Genomic DNA, 13,692 nt, shown 5'->3' on the forward strand with positions numbered 1-13,692 from the left:
CTCAGTCCTTATCTTCAAGGAGTTCCATGGCCTGGGCCTAGGGTTTGTAAAAGAGCCTAAAGTACTGGCCTGAAGAGTGTGTTTGATGACTGCTCTCCTCTGGCACAACAGAGCTCTCTGCAATAAGGGTAAAAGTTCACCTGTGCAGAAGATGGAATTGTTTCAGGGGTCAGTCAGAGATGGTTGATGAACTTTTCCAGGAAGTTCATCATATACCTCACTGCCTTCTGCTCCAAGGGCAAGGTTCATTTCTTTGACCTGCCTTCTCTAACAAACACACAGCAACATGGATATTTAAAAATGATACAAAACAAAACCCACCTACTAAAGCAAAAAAAAACCAAAAAAAAAAAACCGAGGAGTACTTGTGGCATGCAGTGGAAAATACAGTAGGAAGATATATTGTGATGGGGCAAGGCCAGATAAATATATTAGCTCCAGACTAAACAAATCCCTGGTACCAGGATAAGTGAAATGGCAGCTGCTCCAGGTCAATTAAGACACCTGGGGCCAATTAAGAACTTTCCAGAAGGCAGGGAGAAGGCTAGGTTGATTGGGACACCTGAAGCCAATCAGGGGCTGGCTGAAACTAGTTAAAAGCCTCCCAGTTAGTCAGGTGGGTGTGCACGTCAGGAGCTGTGGGAGGAAGTTGCGCTGTTGGAGAGGCTGAGTAGTACACACCATATCAGGCACAAGGAAGGAGGCCCTGAGGTAAGGGTGAAGTAGAGCTTGAGGAAGTGAGGGCTGCTGTGGGGGAAGTAGCCCAGGGAATTGTACATGTTATGTTTCTAAAAGGTCAGCTACCATAGCTGATACTATTAGGGTCCCTGGGCTGGAGCCTGGAATAGAGGGTGGGCCCGGGCTCCTCCCCCACCTTTGCCCCCTGATTAATCACTGAGACTGGGAGACAACAGAGACTGTGCAAGGAAGGATAACGTCTCCTCACCTCCCTCACTGGCTTATGATGAAAATGGCTCAGTAGACTGTGACCCTTGTCTCTAGAGAGAGAAGGGTTACGTGGAGGGTCACAATGAGCCTCTCAGGCTAGCGAAATCCGCCAGGAAACGCAGGACGTACAGACGCAAGGACAGAGCTTTGTCACAATATACATACAGAGAAGTTGAAAGTTTCCATACAAACTGTAAGAGGCTAATGAGTTAAGATGAGCTATTATCAGCAGGAGAAAAAAACTTTTGTAGTGATAATCAAGATGGCCCATTTAGACAGTTGACAAGAAGGTGTGAGGATAGTTAACTTAGGGAAATAGATTCAATATGTGTAATGACCCAGCCACTCCCACTCTCTATTCAACCCCAAGTTAATGGTATCTCGTTTGCGTATTCATTCAAACTCAGCAGTTTCTCATTGGAGTCTGTTTTTGAAGCTTCTCTGTTGCAAAATTGCCACCCTTAAATCTTTTACTGAGTGGCCAGAGAGGTTGAAGTGTTCTCCTACCGGTTTTCGAATGTTATGATTCCTGATGTCAGATTTGTGTCCATTTATTCTTTTGCGTAGAGATTGTCCGATTTGGCCAATGTACGTGGCGGAGGGGCATTGCTGGCACATGATGGCATATATCACATTGGTAGATGTGCAGGTGAATGAGGCTCTTATGGTGTGGCTGATGTGATTAGGTCCTATGATGGTGTCCCTTGAATAGATATGTGGACAGAGTTGGCAACAGGCTTTGTTGCAAGGATAGGTTCCTGGGTTAGTGTTTTTGTTGTGTGTTGTGTGGTTACTGGTGAGTGTTTGCTTCAGGTTGGGGGGCTGTCTGTAAGCAAGGACTGGCCTGTCTCCCAAGATCTGTGAGAGTGAGGGATCGTCCTTCAGGATAGGTTGTAGATCCTTGATGATGCTCTGGAGAGGTTTAAGTTGGGGGCTGAAGGTGATGGCTAGTGGCGTTCTGTTACTTTCTTTGTTGGGCCTGTCCTGTAGTAGGTGACTTCTGGGAACTCTTCTGGCTCTGTCAGTCTGTTTCTTCACTTCAGCAGGTGGGTATTGCAGTTTTAAGAAAGCTTGATAGAGATCTTGTAGGTATTTGTCTCTGTCTGAGGGGTTGGAGCAAATGCGGTTGTAGCTTAGAGCTTGGCTGTAGACAATGGATCGTGTGGTGTGGTCTAAAGCAAGACATTCCACTGCATGTGCTTCTCTCCTTGGTGAGAGGATGAGAGAACAAACAACACATGACAGATGTTTGTCACGTTGCTTAATGCGTAACTGGAAGGGGTCAGATAATACAGTGATTACTGCAGTATATGAACCAATACAGATAGTTAGCATCAATATTTTACTCTAACTAAATATTGGGCCAAATTCAGGGCAGTTGCTCCTGTTAAGGCCAGAGCTGAATTTCACTCTGTATTCCAAACAAGTCTAAACACTTTAGGAGGCACCCTGCAAATCAGTTCCAAGCACCACAATAGGCCCAGAGGTGGGTCTGGGTCTCAAAGTCTGGATCTGAATTTGCATAGGAATCTTAGCTTTCCCAGAGCTTGGTTCAGTCATGACGTTCAGATCAGGATCTGGGATGGTTCAGATCCACTGTTCAGATTCAGGTCCTGAATCAAACCAATGGATGCTGCTGCATACAGGCACAGTAGTTTTTCTCTTTAATGTCTTCCTATCTCGTTTCCCTTTCAAGCTGTCAGTGAAGGCATCTCCTCAAGCAAGGCCTGGTCGACAGTTAAGACAAGCAATGATCCTTTTATCACAAGAGGGCAATACCCTGTAAGGCCTGTGGCGTCCATGGCTTTTGCCTTATCTGCTGATTTAAAGCAGGTACAAGCACAGGGATGCAAAGCATGGCAGGAATTTTTGCACCAGCAAATCCAGTGGCTGGGCGAGCAGTGCTGTAAGAGCCCAAATGTGCTTATCAAGGGGGTGCTCTAAGACACTATCTTTGGTTTGGTTGCGTATTGCTGGGGTGTGTTCATGTGTTAGGATGTCAGGCGCACGAAGCTGAGTCAGAGGGAGATGGAATCAAAGGGCCTGGTGCTGATTAGGCCAGGATGAAGAGATGGATTGTGTATGTATGCAAGAGAAGGAAAAAGGGAGTGTGAGACTGCCGGTGAGGAGGAGAGACTAGCGAAGGGAATGCATGTTTACCCACCACATGGTTTGAGGAAGGATTTTTAATTCATACGTTAGTGAAGGTGTAAAGCTATGTGATTTAGGCTCACTCACTTGCTCTTTTCACCGGGCTGGCTTAGGGGCTGGGGTACAGGAGGGGATGAGGGCTCTGGGTTGGGGCCAGAAATGAGGATGTCGAGGACTGTCTCTCTCCGGTCAGACGGCACGGTTCGTTGTCTGACCGGAGAGAGACAGACAACACCAGCAAGGTCCGAACACAAAGCTCTTTATTGGAGAGTGCACACAACAATAGAGAGCAGCCCGTCTCCAAAGAGAACCAGCAGCCTCTAAGTAAAACTCATAGGTTTTTATAGACAGTTTTGTCGCGTCACAGATTTATTCATAAAGCAGCCCACCCCTCCCCTATGTTAGTTAAAATCCTCTTTCTCTATTATGCATGCACTTCTACCCCCTTACTGTAGATAACTTTTAGCAAATCGCAATGCTTCACTAACTTTCTTATCAGTATGGGTGTCAACCAGAAGACGAGGAGTTAAGAACAGACATAACACAAAAACAAGGAGTGGAAAACAGTGCCTCCTATCTCAACAAACTGTTCCCAGAACATTTGGTACAAAAATGCAAGAATGCAGGCCTCCCCTTTTTTCTTACTCCCTAGCAACTTAAACAAATATTCCTTCATTCTATTTATCTCATTCAGGGACTTTCCCAGCAACCTTTATTGGCCTGACTTTGGTTCAGTTGGCATAACTGCTTCATATTTGATTTTTCTCACCTAACAAGGAGTTCACAGTGCAGGAGGGGGCTTCAGGCTGAAGCAGTGGGTTGGGATGTGAGAGGGGGTGATGGCTCCAGCTGGGGGTGTGGGCTCTGGAGTGGGGCCAGGGATGAGGGATTTGGAGTGTAGGAGGGGGCTCTGGGCTGAGGGGTTCGGCATGTGGGAGGTGGCTCTGGGCTGGGGCAGGGGTTTGGAGGGTGGGAGGGGGATCAGGGCTGGGTCAGGGGGTTGGGGAGTGGGAAGGGTGAGGGCTGTGTCTAGGAGTGCAGACTCTGGGGTGGGGATGAGGGGTTTGGGGTTCAAGAGGGTGCTTCGGGTTCTGATCGAGGGGTTCGGAGGGTGGGAGGGGGATCAGGGCTGGGACAGAGGGTTGGGGCATGGGAGGGGGTCAGGGGTGCAGGCTCTGGGTGGCGCTTACCTCAGGCAGCTCCCAGAAGCAGCAGCATATCCACCCTCCGGCTTCTAAGCAGAGTCGTGGCCAGGCAGCTCCGCACGCTGCCCCATCCGCAGGTGCCAACCCCACAGCTCCTATTGGCTGCGGTTCCTGCCAATGGGAGCTGTGGGGTTGGCGCTTGGGACAGGGGCAGTGTGCGGAGCCCTCTGGCTGCCCCTACGAGTAGGAGCTGGAGGAGAGACATGCCGGCTGCTTCCCAGGAGCTGCGTGGCGTGGAGGCTAGCAGGGAGCCTGCCAGCCCCGCTGCGCGGTGCTGTCAATCAGACAGTCAATGGCTCGGTGAGCGATGCTGACTGGAACTGTCAGGATCCCTTTTCGACCGGGTTTTCCAGTCGAAAACCGGACACCTGGTCACCCCAAGGATTAACAATATCACTAACTTGCAGCAAAATGCTTCAGTTAGGGAAAACAGCCTGCTTTCTGCTTCTGGGGCTCAGCTTCTCCCAACCTGCACATGGCCTTTTGCAAAGCAGCTGTCCTGACTAGTTGCCCTCATGGAGTCTGAGTCCAACACAAAGGAACCTACTGAGCAGACCCAAAATTGCCACACCCAATTCCAGAAACTTCTTATGGGGAGAGCTAGTCATGCATCTGCTTAGCAACAGTGACACAGACACAACTCATTCCTACCCCCCCTCCCCCGGCCCCAATAAATCTCTTAAAGAGATATCTCCCTCCTAGGCACATGGGTTACATTTGAACTGGCATTGGAACTGCGATTGTAGCTTGTGTAGGTGTACCCAGTGCTTCAGGTGCTGAGGGGTGTCTATCATCATCTGCAAGCAGCAGCTTTGGTAACACAGTGCTTGAAGTGAGCCCCTCAGCGATTAGCTTGATACAAAAACCATGCTTTTGCTGGGTCCGTGATCCCTGGCAACTGTCTCCCTACCCCCTCTAACACACTTTAAGCACTGGACATTACCTCACTGGCTTTACTCTAGTATGGCTAAAAACAGCAGTGAAGCCACAGTGTCACACACCCCAGCACAGGCTAGAATCATCGAATATCGGGGTCGGACGGGACCCCAGGAGGTCATCTAGTCCCACCCCCTGCTCGAAGCAGGACCCATCCCCAACTCAATCATCCCAGCCAGGGCTTTGTCAAGCCTGACCTTAAAAACTTCTAAGGAAGGAGATTGCACCACCTCCCTAGGCAACGCATTCCAGTGTTTCACCACCCTCCTAGTGAAAAAGTTTTTCCTAATATCCAACCTAAACCTCCCCCACTGCAACTTGAGACCATTACTCCTCGTTCTGTCATCTGCTACCACTGAGAACAGTCTAGAGCCATCCTCTTTGGAACCCCCTTTCAGGTAGTTGAAAGCAGCTATCAAATCCCCCCTCGTTCTTCTCTTTCGTAGACTAAACATCCCCAGTTCCCTCAGCCTCTCCTCATAACTCATGTGTTCCAGTCCCCTAATCATTTTTGTTGCCCTCCGCTGGACTCTTTCCAATTTTTCCACATCCTTCTTGAAGTGTGGGGCCCAAAACTGGACACAGTACTCCAGATGAGGCCTCACCAGTGTCGAATAGAGGGGAACGATCACGTCCCTCAATCTGCTGGCAGTGCCCCTACTTATACATCCCAAAATGTCTTCTTGGTAACAAGGGCACACTATTGACTCATATCCAGCTTCTCGTCCACTGTAACCCCTAGGTCCTTTTCTGCAGAACTGCTGCCGAGCCATTCAGTCCCTAGTCTGTAGCGGTGCATGGGATTCTTCCATCCTAAGTGCAGGACTCTGCACTTGTCCTTATTGAACCTCATGAGATTTCTTTTGGCCCAATCCTCTAATTTGTCTAGGTCCCTCTGTATCCTATCCCTACCCTCCAGTGTATCTACCTCACCTCCCAGTTTAGTGTCATCTGCAAACTTGCTGAGGGTCCAATCCACACCATCCTCCAGATCATTTATGAAGAGACCGACCCTTGGGGCACTCCACTTGATACCGGCTGCCAACTAGACATGGAGCCATTGATCACTACCCGTTGAGCCCGACAATCTAGCCAGCTTTCTATCCACCTTTTAGTCCATTCATCCAGCCCATACTTCTTTAACTTGCTGGCAAGAATACTGTGGGAGACAAAGTCAAGGAACAACACGTCCACTGCTTTCCCTTCATCCACAGAGCCAGTTATCTCATCATAGAAGGCAATTAGATTAGTCAGGCATGACTTGCCCTTGATGAATCCATGCTGACTGTTCCTGATCACTTTCCTCTCCTCTAAGTGCTTCAGAATTGATTCCTTGAGGACCTGCTCCATGATTTTTCCAGGGACTGAGGTGAGGCTGACTGGCCTGTAGTTCCCAGGATCCTCTTTCTTCCCTTTTTTAAAGATGGGCACTACATTAGCCTTTGTCCAGTTGTCCGGGACTTCCCCCAATCGCCATGAGTTTTCAAAGATAATGGCCAATGGCTCTCCAATCACATCCGCCAACTTCTTCAGCACTCTCGGATGCAACGCATCCGGCCCCATGGACTTGGGCATGCCCAGCTTTTCTAAATAGTCCCGAACCACTTCTTTCTCCACAGAGGGCTGGTCACCTCCTCCCCATGCTGTGCTGCCCAGTGCACTAGTCTGGGAGCTGGCCTTGTTCATGAAGACAGAGGCAAAAAAAGCATTGAGTACATTAGCTTTTTCCACATCCTCTGTCACTAGGTTGCCTCCCTCATTCAGTGCGGGGGCCCACACTTTCCTTGACTTTCTTCTTGTTGCTAACATACCTGAAGAAACCCTTCTAGTTACTCTTAACATCTCTTGCTAGCTGCAACTCTAGGTGTGATTTGGCCTTCCTGATATCACTCCTGCATGCCCGAGCAATATTTTTATACTCCTCCCTGTTCATTTGTCCAATCTTCCACTTCTTGTAAGCTTCTTTTTTGTGTTTAAGATCAGCAAGGATTTCACTGTTAAGCCAAGCTGGTCGCCTGCATATTTACTATTCTTTCTACACATTGGGATGGTTTGTCCCTGTAACCTCAATAAGGATTCTTTAAAATACAGCCAGCTCTCCTGGACTCCTTTCCCCCTCATGTTATTCTCCCAGGGGATCTTGCCCATCAGTTCCCTGAGGGAGTTGAAGTCTGCTTTCCTGAAGTCCAGGATCCGTATTCTGCTGCTTTCCTTTCTTCCTTGTGTCAGGATCCTGAACTCGACCATCTCATGGTCACTGCCTCCCAGGTTCCCATCCACTTTAGCTTCCCCTACTAATTCTTCCTGGTTTGTGAGCAGCAGGTCAAGAAGAGTTCTGCCCCTAGTTGGTTCCTCCGGCACTTGCACCAGGAAATTGTCCCCTACACTTTCCAAAAACTTCCTGAATTGTTTGTGCACTGCTGTATTGTTCTCCCAGCAGATGTCAGGGTGATTGAAGTCTCCCATGAGAACCAGGGTATGCAATCTAGTAACTTCTGTGAGTTGCCGGAAGAAAGCCTCGTCCACCTCATTCCCCTGGTCCGGTGATCTATAGTAGACTCCCACCACGACATCACCCTTGTTGCTCACACTTCTAAACTTAATCCAGAGATTCTCAGGTTTTTCTGCAGTTTCATACTTGAGCTCTGAGCAGTCATACTGATCTCTTACATACAGTGCAACTCCCTCACCTTTTCTGCCCTGTCTGTCCTTCCTGAACAGCTTATATCCATCCATGACAGTACTCCAGTCATGTGAGTTATCCCACCAAGTCTCTGTTATTCCAATCACATCAGAATTCCTTGACTGTGCCAAGAATTCCAGTTTTCCCTGCTTGTTTCCCAGGCTTCGTGCATTTGTGTATAGGCACTTGACATAACTCGCTGATCGTCCCTCTTTCTCAGTATGAGGCAGGAGCCCTCCCCTCTCGCACGCTCCTGCTCGTGCTTCCTCCCAGTATCTCACTTCCTCACTTACCTCAGGGTTTTGGTCTCCTTCCCCCGGTGAACCTAGTTTAAAGCCCTCCTCACTAGGTTAGCCAGCCTGCTTGCGAAGATGCTCTTCCCTCTTTTCGTTAGGTGGAGCCCGTCTCTCCCTAGCAGTCCTCCTTCTTGGAACACTATCCCATGGTCAAAGAATCCAAAGCCTTCTCTCCGACACCACCTGTGTAGCCATTCGTTGACTTCCACGATTCGACGGTCTCTACCCGGGCCTTTTCCTTCCACGGGGGGATGGACGAGAACACCACTTGCGCCTCAAACTCCTTTATCCTTCTTCCCAGAGCCACGTAGTCTGCAGTGATCTGCTCAAGGTCATTCTTGGCAGTATCATTGGTGCCCACGTGGAGAAGCAGGAAGGGGTAGCGATCCGAGGGCTTGATGAGTCTCGGCAGTCTCTCTGTCACATCGCGAATCTTAGCTCCTGGCAAGCAGCAGATTTCTCGGTTTTCCTGGTCAGGGCGGCAGATAGATGACTCAGTCCCCCTGAGGAGAGAGTCCCCGACCACCACCACCCGCCTCCTTCTCTTGGGAGTGGTGGTCGTGGAACCCCCAACCCTAGGATAGTGCATCTCATGGCTTCCAACCGGCGGAGTCTCCTGCTCCCTTCCCTCAGACGTATCATCTGGTCCACTCTCCGCATTAGTACCTGTGGAGAGAACATGAAAACGGTTACTTACCTGTATCTGCGTTGCTGGTACATGGACGTTCCCCTTTTTTCTTCTGGAGGTCACATGATGCCAAATTTCTTCACCATCCTCCTGTCCCCAGTGTGCAGCCTACTCTGAATCTTCAGAACCTTGTGCCCGTAGAAGCATATCCTGACGTCTGTCCAGGAAATCTTCAGTTTCTCTTATGCAACGCAGGGTCGATACCTGTTGCTCCAGACCTTGAACCTTCTTTTCCAATATGGAGACCAGCTTGCACTTTGTACAGACAAAGTCGCTTCTGTACTGTGGAAGAAAGACAAACATAGCACATCCAGTGCAGGTCACAACAGCTGAACACCCCCCATCCATATTACCTTCCTTCTATGAGCTTCCTCAGGAGTTGTAGTAATTACTCAGAGAATCCGGCAAGACGTAAGCCTTAGCGGGCTCTCCCCAGGCGAACTCCCAGGCAAACTCCTTCTGTTAGCTGCTGTGCTGTTTGCCCAGGAAGGTGAGTTCATACCCAGTTTTCCAGGCAGTCATGTACAGCTCGCATGGAAACCCACACGGCTGTATCTTGAGCGTTTTCTTTAGCCATGCTAGCTGGATTAAAGCTAGTGCAGGTATGGCCTACCAGCTGCAGTGACACCTCTGAGGGGAGTGGAGACATAGCTTTTGTCAGCAAAAAGGCAGCGTTGGATCATTATCCATGGTGTGGGACTGGGCTTGCAATTCTTGGAGCTCTGAACATTTCTCCTTCCCCTGCATTTTCCCACCCTGCTCAAAAGGGTCCTCTGTAGCAAGAACCATCCTCTGTTTAAGGAGATCCTCACATGGCTCCTTCCAGGGTGCATTAACAAGGAGAGCAGCTGCAAAGTGCCCTGTTTCTTTTAAGATTTGACTGAGCTGCTGTCAGCTCTCTGCCGACCCAGAGAGGAAGGGACTGTTGGGGGGCTTATTCCTTCACCCACTTCCTTCCCTGGTCCTTCTCGCATGAACAGAGAGCAACAATACCCGAAGTCCAAAGGTGCAAACAATTCGATGTTTATTGGGGTGAACTTCCAGCAAGCATGATTCCAGTTTCCCTCCTTAGTATCCTCCTTCCCAGCTCTGACACCACAGAGCCTTAAACCTGTGACCCTGTTCCCATTCCTGCCCTTAGCAAAACATGATTCCAATTGCCCACCCCCATTCCCTGTTCCCATTTCCCCTCCTCACACCCACCCACCCACACACCCCCACTTCCTGATTGACTGCAGACTATATAGTAAAGCTTGAGTTCTGCTTAGCTATACCTTAAGCAATCATTTTCCTGAAATTTAACTAACCAATCCTAACATATTGTAACATGATTATGTAACCAATTATATCCCACCACCTTAATTAGTTTACACCCAGCAAAATTAATTATATAGCAGACAGAAACAATCACAGAACCAGACAGAGATTATACAGACAAACAATAGCAAAGTGGGAACTATAATGACAAAACAATACAGAAGTGAGGATTTCACATCCCAGCTATTGATAAGTGAGTTCTTGCCAGACAGGATGCTATCAAACTAAGTTTCCTTTTACATTTTCTAGGCACTTCCCTTTCTCTGGAGGCGATAGGCATTATCAGGACAGGATTGTATTCCTAACAGCCCAATAGCAGGGCTGCTACTCTGAAACCTTCTTTCAGTTTGACCAGTCTGGAATGTGAGGAGATGACCGGTCGCTTCCCAGCTAATGGCTGCCTCTGCTGCTTAGCCAGAGGCCTTAGCTTAAGACCAGGGCCTGAGCCTGTCACAGTGAGAGAAGGCCCTTACACCGGCAGACAGTGATTTTGATTCTTTTTTTTTATACCCCTAACTAGCCAAGTGATAAGAATACACCTAAATTCTTAAAGTACAGGCCTTTGCAGATAGGCCTGAATATCTATATCCAAACAGGGACCATGCCCCAAATCGGAACTTGAATACTGCAGGTATTGTGCTACATACACAACCAGACTGGTTTCCACCCCAGCTACTGGGGGCTTCCTATGGAAAACAGCTTAAACTGTTTTCTATTAAGGGAGTCCACATTAAAGGAGTTGGGAAACTTAGGGTGCAACTAACCCTGTAATTCCTAAATTTAATTTGGCACTTCTTTGGGCTAGTGTCAATGCTAATGTCCTGCTGAGGGACTAGCATGCTGGGTATTTATAGGGGAAACAGGCCTGGGCCAAAATAAACAAAACTTCATAGAAGATCAGATCAGACCCTACTTTGCACCTCAGGCCAGTATCTGATTTAAAAACTCCACTGCTTCCTGTTCCATCTGGTACAATGGAGGTCCCCCCTGCTTTGAGTATGTCCATGGGACACAGGGCTTGAATTGCAGATGGGGAAGGGCAGGGGAGGAAAGAGCCTGGTCGCTTGTTGATCTATTCTGTTTGCCTTGCCATTAGTTAAAATAGTTTGGGTTAAAAAGATGACTGAGAAGCTTTGGAAGGACATCTGTGACAGCATGGTAATCTTCCATGGAGAGACCAGTGTAAAACACAAAGTAACCTGGAAAGGGGGAGATCATTTGGCTTTTAGTTTGCTCCATGTCTGTCTTTTTCTGCCCCAAATCATGGAGTTAGTCAACCTGTGGAACTCGTTGCCAGGGGATGTTGTGAAGGCCTAAAGTATAACCAGGTTCAAAAAGGATTTAGATAGCCATTGATGGATTTATCCTCCGTGAACCTATTAGCCAAGATGGTCAGGGATACAACCCTATGCTCTGGGTGTCCCTGACTGCTAAAAGCTGGGACTGGATGACAGGGGATGGATCACTCAATAATTGCCCTGTTCTGTTCATTCTCTCTGAAGGCCCTGGCATTGGCCACTGTCAGCAGACAGGATACAGGGTTAGATGGACCATTGGTCTGACCCAGTGTGACAGTTCCTATGTTCTTAACTAGGAGGCCTTTGTCCTCTTGAACCTCAGGGCATGGTATTTCCTGGATAATATTAACATACCCTAGATGATCCTGGATATGGTCTTTGCTTGGTCATAGAATACTATTTCCATTGATTTGACACTTGGAAAGAGGAGGACACTTACCCAACAACTGGACCTCATCACTAATCCATCCTTCCAACCTGTGCTCAGATAGGCAAGGGGCTCTGTCTACCTGAGGAAAGAACCACGATTCCAGCCTCCAGCTGACAAGAGTCACCTCCCATCTATGGGCTATCTAGAATAGAGGCCCTCATCATTTTTCCTTCTATCTGTCTGTCTGTCTCTCTTTATCTGCGTTTGGTTGGGGCAATTTACTAGACAAACCTCATAGCTTTGTAAGGGTGCAGGTAACTTCTTGGCTGCAGTGAAGGTAACATTTCCAGCATTTGAGAAAAAGACTAAGAGAAAAGCACTGGTTTTGCAACATGCAAGATTTGCTGCACACTGTGGCTGTTTAAGTTTTGTGTTTCTCTTGTGGTTATTGAGGAGTTAAGAAAAGGACCCTGAGAGTTCAGCACTGGCTGTAGGTGCAAATCAACGTCTAAACAACCTTTAACTGAAACGACAGGGATGAGGAGAGATGGTCTGAATGGTGGGTGAGGAAGAAGCCAATTGTATCTGTTCATTTATGGTCTAAATATCCATGTGTTCTGTTGATTTAAAATATGCTCGAAATAGTTATTATCCATGCGTCCATACGCTGCCCCCCTCGCTAGTATATAAACCTTTTGTCTTGGTTAATAAGCTGCATAGACTGTAAAATCCTCATGGCAGGGAGCAGCTTGTTGTTATGTGTTTGTACAGGGCCCAGCACAATGTGCTGTGGCCCATGAGCGGGTCTCCTAGTGCAACCACAATCTAAATAACAATATGCTATTGTCCTTTAGCCAGAGACCAATAGCCCTTCCCTCACAGAGATGACAAGAGAGAATTTAAACCATCTCAATGCTTGACTGCCCTCTGGTGGTTTTATGTATGTACATGTATCTTTCTTAACTAGAATATCTAACAGAACATAATCCTAGCCAGTTAACAGCAGAAATTTTAGGTACAGTAACTCCTCGCTTAACATTGTAGTTATGTTCCTGAAAAATTCTACTCTGAGTGAAACAATGTTTAGCGAATCCAGTTTTCCCACAAGAATTAATGTAAATGGAGGGGTTAGATTCCAGGGAATTTTTTTCCGCCAGACAAAAGACTACCTATACATATACACAGTATAAGTTTTAACTAACAGTTTGATACTGTACGCAGCAATGATGATTGCGAAGCTTGGTTGAGGTGGTGGAGTCAGAGGGCGGAAGAGGGGGGGATATTTCCCAGGGAATGCCTTACGGCTGAATGATGAACTAGCGCTCGGCTGAGCCCTCAAGGGTTAACACATTGTTGTTAATGAAGCCTCACGCTCTACAAGGCAGCACGGATGGCAGGAGGAGATACAGCATGGCAAAGAGAGAGAGAGACACAGTGTGTGTGAGAGAGAGAGGGAGGGAGGGAGAGAGAGACAGAGACACACCGTGTGTGTGTGTGTGTGTGTGTGTGAGAGAGAGAGAGAGTGAGAGAGACATGCATTGCCCCTTTAAGTTCTCTGACCCCACTCTAAGTACACTGCCTTTTTAAGTAGATCAGCAAGTTGAGACAGCAGCTGCTGCCAGCAAGCTCCCTCTGTCCTGGGCCCTGTAGTGTCCCCCCTGCTCTGTGGGGATATGGCAGGAGCGAGGGATAGGAGTGGAGGAAGGGGGACACCCTGACATTAGTACCCCTCTTTCCCTCCTCCCCTCCCACTCCCTGCAGAGTGAGCAGGAGGCTCCGGGGAGCAGCTCCAAGGCAGAG

Source organism: Caretta caretta, chromosome 5 (assembly GCF_965140235.1).
Source record: "Caretta caretta isolate rCarCar2 chromosome 5, rCarCar1.hap1, whole genome shotgun sequence".
NCBI classification, from domain to species: Eukaryota; Metazoa; Chordata; order Testudines; family Cheloniidae; genus Caretta; species Caretta caretta.